The 9,533-nt window shown below is 38.5% G+C and overlaps 1 pseudogene; it reads left to right on the top strand.

The window, feature by feature from the left end:
- Positions 1-5,882: 5,882 nt before the first annotated feature.
- Positions 5,883-7,863, top strand: LOC149207469 (putative sugar phosphate/phosphate translocator At1g12500 pseudogene; annotated as a pseudogene).
- Positions 7,864-9,533: the final 1,670 nt, after the last annotated feature.

The following is a 9,533-nucleotide window of genomic DNA, read 5'->3' as shown; positions in this document are numbered from 1 at the left end:
TAGTATACACTATTTACTATTTAGTAATTTACAAGTTAGTTTATTAATTTACTACATCAATGATGTTCACAGTTCAATGTCCATTGTTCATGTTATAATTTTTGTTATTAACTTCAAACAAGATTGATCATGTTCATACTTCACATAAGGTAGTTTATAAACTATAAATTTATGTGTGTTCAAACTTCATTGTTGACCAAAGCGTTAATCGAGCTTTCCCTCCCTTTAGACCTCGAAGGTGTAGTGAGCAATGAGCACATGATGGGGAGCTGGGATTTTTATTTCAATACATGATCTATACGTGGTCACTCGTGTATAATTAAGTTAAGTTCCGTAAGCTATAACACAACTTACAAGAAATTTAAGTGCTCCAAACTCTCAGCAAAGCATGTGAACACTCATATCCTACATCTCTAGGTCCAGCTCAATGTGAAGTTGTGAGCATTGTGCTCGAATCTGAAGGAATTCCTCACACTGCACAACAAATTGGATTCCAGCGACGAGCAAACTCAACTTCGGTGGCGAACAATGACAAAAAAACCCCAAAAATAAACCATGTTGCAGGTTTTAAATGTCGCTTTTCATGGGACACGTGTCCTAAGAACCAAAAATGTTAGGGCATGTTTTCGACACGTCCAAAACAAGTGCCTCAATTGGAGGACACGAAGAAAAACTTTTTCGACACGTTTTAGGGTGGTTTTCGTGTCCAGCACGTGAAATACGGGACACGAGACCCTAAGGGATGTGTCCTGTGACTTAGGTTACAAGGAAAGAGACTCAGCGTGTTAGCAGCTGAACTCTTGGCACAGTTGCAGGATTGGAATTGTAGGAAACAATTTACATCACTAGATGAATTTCATGCTCGTGATGCAGTTGAGGGAAGATTCTTCTCTACTAAGGCTGGAAATGAAAATCCAATTGCCCGTGACCTGCTGAAACAAGCACCACTGTTAGTGTCATTTACAAAAAGGGTTCAGATTTATACTCCACTGCTAGCTTCAGCCAGAGCAAAAAGACAGAAGCTCTCACATAGAGTCTTATGAATGATACCAAAGCAGGACAAGGTGAGACTGGGCTGTTGAGGATGCATTCAGGGAATTAAATGGATTGACAGGAGACCAACTTAGGGGAAGAATTCATGTAACATTTGTGAATGAATTTGGAGTTGAAGAGGCTGGAATTGATGGGGGTGGTATTTCAAAGATTTTATGGAGAACATACCAAAAACAACCTTTGATATATACAGTATGGGCTTTTCAAGGAAACTGCTGATCATTTTCTCTATCCAAATCCTGCATCTGCCAGAATATATTCTGAACTTCTCCAATATTTTGAGTTTCTTGGAAAAATCCTTGGAAAGGCTATGTTTGAAGGGATTTTAGTTGACATCCCATTTGTCACATTCTTTCTGAGCAAGCTAAAAGAAAAAAGCATAACTATTTGCAAGATTTGCCTTCTTTGGGTCCTGAGCTGTACCGAGATCTTCTGTCCCTAAAGAAGTATGATGGTGATGTTTCCCAACCGGGGCTCTATTTTGTAAGTGAAATTAATGAGTATGGTGAACAAAAGGACGAAATGTTGGTGATGTTTCCCAACTGGCGCTCTATTTTGTAAGTGAAATTAATGAGTATGGTGAACAATAGGGGGAAATGCTACCCTGTGGAAAGGATGTTATCAGCTTTATTTATCTTTTGGCAAACCACAGCCTGAATGATCAGATAGATAATCAAAGCTCTTATTTTTTGCGAGGATTTAGACAGTCGATACAATCTGTTTGGGTAGATATGTTTAATGAACATGAGCTCCAGCTTCTTATATCAGGCTCAATAGAGGAGGGTAAGGGTATGAATGTTAATGACTTGCACCCAAATGTTCATGTTCATTATTTTGGAGGTTATAGTGAGGATCATCCTGTCATAGAGATGTTGTGGCAGGTTACTAAGGAATTCAATTTGGAGCAGCAAAAAAGTTTTTCAAATTTGTAATTGGGTGTTCTCGAGGACCATTAGTTTCAGATACTTGGAACCTCCAATCTGTATTCGAAGTACTGCTCCTGCTCCGAAGAAGCTCTTGACCGCTTACCAACTTCATCAACATGTGTGAATCTTATTAAGCTCCCTCCCTACAGCAGTAAAGAAGTTCTGCGGAATAAGTTGCTTTATGATATTAGTGTTGATGCAGGATTTGATCTTAGCTAGCTAAGCAGTGAATCTGATGCCTAATCCCATAGTTGATATATGTCCACCAGTACCATTTTCCACCTTTCTAAAACTAATTAAGTTAACAAATTGACAAGGAAACGAATCTACCTATTTACCTACCTTATTACCTGTAAAAGATACATTCATCTTCTCTCTGCATTTAACAGCCGGGGCAGAGTAACATCGAGGTCTTCCTCTCAGAGTGATAAATTCAGCATTCAGTGTTTGACAGGAATATCAGCGTCTAGATGCTGTAATGTTTTCTACATTCAAAGGTTAATAAGAATATCGATGTCCGGGGCCTGGTGAATTTCCATTAAGCAAAGCTTCGTTGACAATTCACTTCCTGACGCTGTCATCTCTATAATCCTTCGTAAAATCCCAATCAGAGAGGCAGTAAGATGTTCTATCCTCTCCAAAAGATGGAAATTCCTTTACACCAAATACCATGCCTCAGTCTGTCTCCCTTTCATCTCTCGCTCTTGACTTATGCCACCGAGAATCGTTTTAATCCCTGTACATTCGAAACTGACGAAGACCTAATTGCCATAATCGAATTTGCAGAAAATATAATCTCCAAGCTTTTGCTCTTGCACTCGGAAGACCTGGAGGCGCTTTATCTCACAAACAAGGCGTTTGGCCTTTTCAGTTAATGGCAATTTATCTTCGACAGTGTATGGGAATGGATGGAGCGTGCAGCAAAGAAGAAAGTGAAAAACCTCACTCTCTGTGAATCCCCCAGAAGTGAAACCCCATCTCCCCCGGCCCTTTTCTCCTGTACTCATTTCGTTACTCTCACAATCTACAACTACATTCTTTCTAAAATCCCCACGCATTTCATGGGATTTCAGTCTCATTACTTGCACATTTGCTGCTTTGGCATTGACTGACACCTCGTTGGCGCATTTTACTTCACTTTGCCCGCTTCTTGAGCAACTTCAGATAATTTTCTGCGATGGCCTGCGGAATCATGTCATCTCTGTTCCCAATGTTACACAGGTAGTCGTAGGAGTGAGGGATTGGAAGCTTTAACCGTGAATTGTCCAAAGCTTAGGACTATGGAAGCTCCAGTTATGATAAAAGACTTGACAGTGAATGGTGGTGTAGGTTTCAGGAGCTTTCGTCTGCAAGATGCCAATTGAAGATTCAGCAAGGAGGTGATTTGATTGGATTGAAGTCACTTCGAGCAGGGGTACAATGTCTCGGCTAGCAAGCTTCTTCAGATAGTGGTAAGCTTCAAATCTTCAGCTTGAATCGCTTGGAGAACTGGAGTTTGACTGCAGCTGGAGAGCGTCCTTCATATTCCTTTCAGTTTCAATGAAAAAATTTGAAAAATGAATACCTCTCTGCAAGAAGACCGAAAAATGAATAACTCTGCAAGAAGGCTGCCAATTACAGAAGAACGAGATCCCCGAAAGGCTGCCGATTACAGATGAAAGACATCCGCGCAATTTCCCAGCAAGAAGCATCCGCCGGATTCGATGCTCCGCTTCCACGGTGGCCTATGGTTTTCAAAAACAATAAACGGTAGGGCAGACCGGTATCGCGACGAAAAACCGGAGAAGTCAGGACAATTAAAAATGGCGGACGGCTTATTTATCAAATTATATTTTCCACTGCGACTTTTCGTTTCTGCTTCCTGTTGGACTCCCCTTTGAATATATAAGCTGTGTTCTTGCGCTCTGTAACCACTGGAGTACACGATGAATTCTCCCCGGACTCCATCAACAAGTCATATTACTAACTTTCCAAACTTTGAGTCGCCTCAACCGAAACAAAATGCTGGGACAACAATCCCGCCAACGCAATTTAAAGGTTCCACGCATTCGATTCCAGGGTCTCCAACACAACAAGAATCTTGCAAGGCGGACCACCCATGGAATATCCTAAAAGCTGCAGAGTCTTTTTATACTCCCCCCGAAGCAATTCAGCGATTTATTCCCCAGTGCAGGGGGATGAACGCCCCGAAGAAAACGATGAGGTCAGCCCGGACCTACCGTGATAAATCCATTGAGGCCGAGCTTGAGGAAGACGAGATGATAGTTTTTAGAGGCAAATTATCTAAACGCACTAGATCAAGATTAGCATCAAAGAAAACCAGGGATCAGTCAGGCCTTTCACAAGAAGACCAACATCATGAAATTCAGCCTGTGAGCAGTACAATACCTCATGAGGCTATAACCCCAAATCAATACAAGGCTCAGATCTTCCCCAATTTGGACTCATCATGTATATCTAAGTATAATCGCTCCTCCTGTGCTAGCTGTGGCGATCCAGATTCTCAGCTTAATGATACCAATGGAGTAACAAGCTATATGAAGATGATACCTGCTTCTTCTCCTGCAGGCTCTTCGCCCATCAGGGTTTTTCCGATACGAGCTGAAACCTATCAGCAGCCTGAGTCGAGCTTCATGACCCCAGCTGACAGGGTTCAAAACCTTGCTAACAATTTAGCTCGGGACCGTATAATCAAGTCCAGGGGCAGTGCAAATTTCAATCCACGCAGTTCTCTTCGAAAGTGGTATGACCCTTCAAGGCCAAAGAAACGAATCAGTTTTTATGCATCAGATAGCGTTTGTTCTACTCCTCGGGGCAGGTATTCTCGAGAATTACTTGATGAAGATTGCAAGAAGAAGAAGGCCAAGATGGCTGAACCAAAATCAAATCCAAATAAACGCAGGCCTGTGGCTGAACCAGAATTGAATCCACCTAAACGCAGGGCTCTGTCTGAAAGACTGCCAAAGCTGGAATTGCCCCCGGAGATGAAGACTGATCACGCCTATACCCCCATCGCTGGAGATATTGCAGCTGATTCCTATTGGATAAATGTCCTGAAGGACATGAGACTACTCCCCCAGCTCCAACTAGATGTACAGGCTATAAAGAAGATAAAAAAGGAACAGAGAAAACCAAAGTGAAAAAACCCCTAATGATAACAATTACATGATTCAGTCCAAAGAGAGTCATGACCTGTAATTGGCAATCCAGTGCATTAATGGAGAAGGGTAGTGTTATTTGGCACATTTCCTTGCCAAGAATTTTCATGTAATTTATCTTTGGATTTGAATAGAGCATATCGATCCATAGTTTCTATTTTTGAATTTGATCTTTATCTTATTCTGGACAAAGCTTAACCAAAAACCTGGTTATCGATATTTGCTTCAAAGGATTAGTACTGTTTTTCTGTTTAAGTATTTTTTGAGTTTACAGTCAAACTATCGCAGTGCCCATGGCAATGTAACGAAGATCTTTCTATTTGGTTGAGTTCTTTCATCGTAATGGAATATCTTTTTGTGAGATCATGAATTGAGTGAGCATCCTTGCAATACTCATTTCTACTTAGATGTTTGAGGGAGCATGACAAAATAAAATAAGGACTTGCAACTAAGATTTTCGACACTGTTTTTAAATTGGAAACAGAGCTGCAATGGTATACAATGCCATATTTCATCGTACGGTCACTGCCAACTGGATGCAGATGGCAGGCCATACTCGACATAAGGTGTTGGGATAAGCTGACGCAGTAGCCAGGACTGCTCTGTTTGTTTTGCATAATCCAGCACTTATTAATTAAAGAAAAGACATTTCCAAAATATTTTGTTTGTTGTAACTTTTTTTTGCACCCTGGAAGTTACAATTTTTTTTGAAAATCTGCGAGTTTGTTTCAGCTTGTCTTCCTCTATGGCCGAACCACAAACATGGACGAGGCTGGGCAGTAATCCAAAGCTTGAACAAGAAGTTATTGACATACCTCCAACTCCAACAGGAGATGGAAAATATGGTGCATTTCCTGTGTCCCAGACTATTACAACAGATCTCATTATTGCAGCTTGGTACTCTTCCAATATTGGTGTGCTATTGCTTAACAAGTACCTACTTAGTTTTTTGGATATAGATACCCAATATTCCTCACAATGTTGCACGTGTGTGCCTGTTCTATTTATAGTTTTCTGGCAATTTCATGGTTAGAGATTGTATCGATGCAGTTCATTGTCTCCAGGAGACACTTTCTTAATATATTAGCACTGAGCTTCATTTTCTCCTCCTCAGTTGTTTGTGGCAATACTTCTCTGCGCTATTTAGTATTTACCAGTCTCCTTCAATGATCAATCTAGCTATTGGAGCAACAACTCCCTTCTTCACAGCGATATTTGCATTTATAATAACATGTAAGAGGGAGTCTTCTGTGGTTTATATGGCTTTGGTGCCTGTGGTATTTGGCATTGTTATTGCAAGCAACAGTGAGCCATTATTCTACCTCTTGGCTTTTTGGTTTGCCTAGGATCAACTGCTGCCAGAGCATTGAAATCAGTTATTCAGGGGCTCCTGCTTACCTCTCTGAGGTAGAGAAGCTTCACTCTATGAATTTGCTCATGTACATAGCACCAATTGCTGCGCTGCTGTTGCTTCCTGTTATTCTTTTTGTGGAGAGTAATGTATTAGCTATTACTATTGAAAAAGCCACAGAAAACCCCTTTATCATATTCCTGCTGCTTGGAAATATGACCATGACTTATCTTGTGAATTTAACCAACTTTCTTGTTATAAAACATACGAGTGCCCTCACGTTGCAGGTTTTAGGGAATGCCAAGGCTGCTGTTGCAGCTGTTATTTCCGTCCTAATCTTCAAAAATCCAGTAACTGTGATGGGCATGACAGGCTTTGTAATCACAATCATTGGTGTATTCCGCATTAGTCTTTGTATTCCTTTTAATATTCTGTGATTTTGGCCCTATTGCATCAGTGTGTGTTCAAAGCTAGTTATGCAGGAGCGTAGAAGAGTTTTAAAGAAACTCCTAGAAGCAGGGATGGAACCATTAGGTTTGATGTCACAGCTCGCGACATTAATAACTGATATTATTACAGGAAGTTACAAGCTGCATCGAGAAAGTCACAAAAGAATGTGTTTCTTTTATAAACAGACACTATCTAAAGGAGAGATGAATCGGTTGCTTCAGGCTCTCAGAACACTTTCTGAGGCTGAGAAACAGCTTCTATTATCAAATGACAGAACGACATGGCTGATAGCTGCCATGCTTCAGCTTGCTCCAGATCCATTGCATACATTTCATAATTCTTCTTCAGGTTCTAGTGTCATTCAGAGTCCTGTAGCACATGCAATGGGAAAGGAAAGCGTAGACCAAGAAACAATGGGTATGAAGCATTTTGAGAGTATGCCATGTGCAAAAGGTTATCTGAGTTTATGTTATTAGTTGGACATCAATATAATTATTTTATTTTATTTTTTATATTTTTTTATTTTTTAAGGAAGAATATATTGCTACCAAATATCTAGAGAATCCAGTTCATCTCACTATTTTGGTAGAGTGACTAAGAGTCGGCCTTTACCAGTTCTGGTAGGAAATAAAATCTCACCATCACTGGATAATTATGTTGGGCAGTATGGTGAACTCCTTCGAGCAGTAATGCCTATTTAACAGAATGCCTAAAAGAGATGTGGTCATGTAGAGCACCACGAATGCAGGCTATATACAGAAGGTACTTGTCAATAAAACACCAAAAGGCAGCATCATGTTTGTGTCTGATCGTGATAAGATAATTATATAATTATATTTATGTTTAATTAATGATCATAAAGTGGGTCAAAGGGATTGTTGAGTATAGTGATGTCTATAAAATGTCGAAGAATGGAATGTTTTGAGAGAGAAGAATGGAATGCTTTGAGGGAGAACCGTTTAAGGGCTAATGAGTTTGAGGATCAAATCCATCTTTCCTAACATCCGAGACTGACTGAAGAACATTGAAAAAATTCCACAAAATTTGCTGACCTGATAAAAGGCCAATGATATCTAATTTTCGGTTGACAGCATTCCATAGTTCAATGAGGGTGTCAAAAACAAGGAAGATAAAAATGTCTGTTTTGGTCATTAAGTATACAAGAACTATGATCCGCATGCCAAAGTCACTCGTGATTTAGCAGAAGAAGTGTTCTCCATTGTTCGACATGATCCTTTTTGTGTTTAAGCATTTTTTGAGTTTACAGTCAAACTATTGCAGTGCCCATGGCAATATAGCGAAGATCCTTCTATTTGGTTGAGTTCTTTCATCGTAATGGAATATCTTTTTGTGAGATCATGAATTGAGTGAGCATACTTGCAATACTCGTTTCTACTTTGATGTTTGAGGGAGCATGACACAATAAAATAAAGACTTGCAACTAAAATTTTCGACACAGTTTTTAAATTGGAAACAGAGCTGCAACGGTATACAATGCCATATTTCATCGTAAGGTCACTGGATGCAGATGGCAGACCATACTCGACATAAGGTGTTGGGATAAGCTGATGCAGTAGCCAAGGACTGCTCTGTTTGTGTTGCATAATCCAGCACTTACTAATATTTCAAAAATATTTTGTTAATAAAAGGACATTTAAGTTTGTATTTAATTCAATAAGAGACTGTTTGTTAATTGAATTTGAAAGTTTCATTAACTTATTTGTTAATTGAGTCTCGGTAATTGGCAAGAATAATTGAATCTCAGTGATTGGAAGGAATAATTGTATCTATCTCACCAAATTTAATTCTCACAAGTGATAGGTTTAAATCATAACAAATGTAGTAGTATTATCATAATGTCTTCAAATCAATTATTTACTGGAAATAAAAGTGATACAAACTCTTAAAAACATAATCCAAATGGAAAATAATCTATGGTTAACCAAACAAAACTGAATGCAATTAATGGGATATATGAATATCTCAGGTATCATCTCTCAAAGTGTTGTTTTTGTTTTCAAACTATTTTGTTTTTTTTTTTTTCACAAATTTTATATGATATTTAAATTATAAAATTGTAATAATGAATTGTTTAAATTGATATTTTTTAATTTAATTTTTATCTGCCAGTTGTGAGAAAAAGTTGATGTTTTATAAAAAGAGTTAATGTGGAATCTCTTATACTTCTAAAATGTTAAGGTTTAAATTAGGGAATTCTTTTAAACTTGGCACTTGAAGAGGCCAATTTGAAAAGATGCAATCTACATGTTTTGTTTTTTGTTTTGTTTTTTTTTTTTCGCTATCTAATTATTAGTGAAACTATATTTTCAACTTGCAATTTCGACAAATCTTTTTTAGATTTCAAGCAAAGTTCATTGAAATATATACTCGGAAAAGAGTCAAATCATAAAAGAGTTATAGTAAGGCATTTGAAAAATACATTTTATAGCTTTTTGCCAGCCAGGAACATCTTCTATATAACATGTTATTGTTCAAGAATCCACAGACCAAGGATAGTTGTAAGAATGCATCAAGAATGTTTTAAGGGGATTTCTTTGACCATTATTTTTAAATTTATTTTATTTTTAAAAATAT

This window comes from Pinus tabuliformis, chromosome 1_2, assembly GCF_031772625.1.
Source record: "Pinus tabuliformis cultivar Carrire ecotype Pingquan chromosome 1_2, CPIR1, whole genome shotgun sequence".
Classification (NCBI taxonomy): Eukaryota; Viridiplantae; Streptophyta; class Pinopsida; order Pinales; family Pinaceae; genus Pinus; species Pinus tabuliformis.
This window is presented reverse-complemented; position numbering and strand designations above follow the sequence as displayed.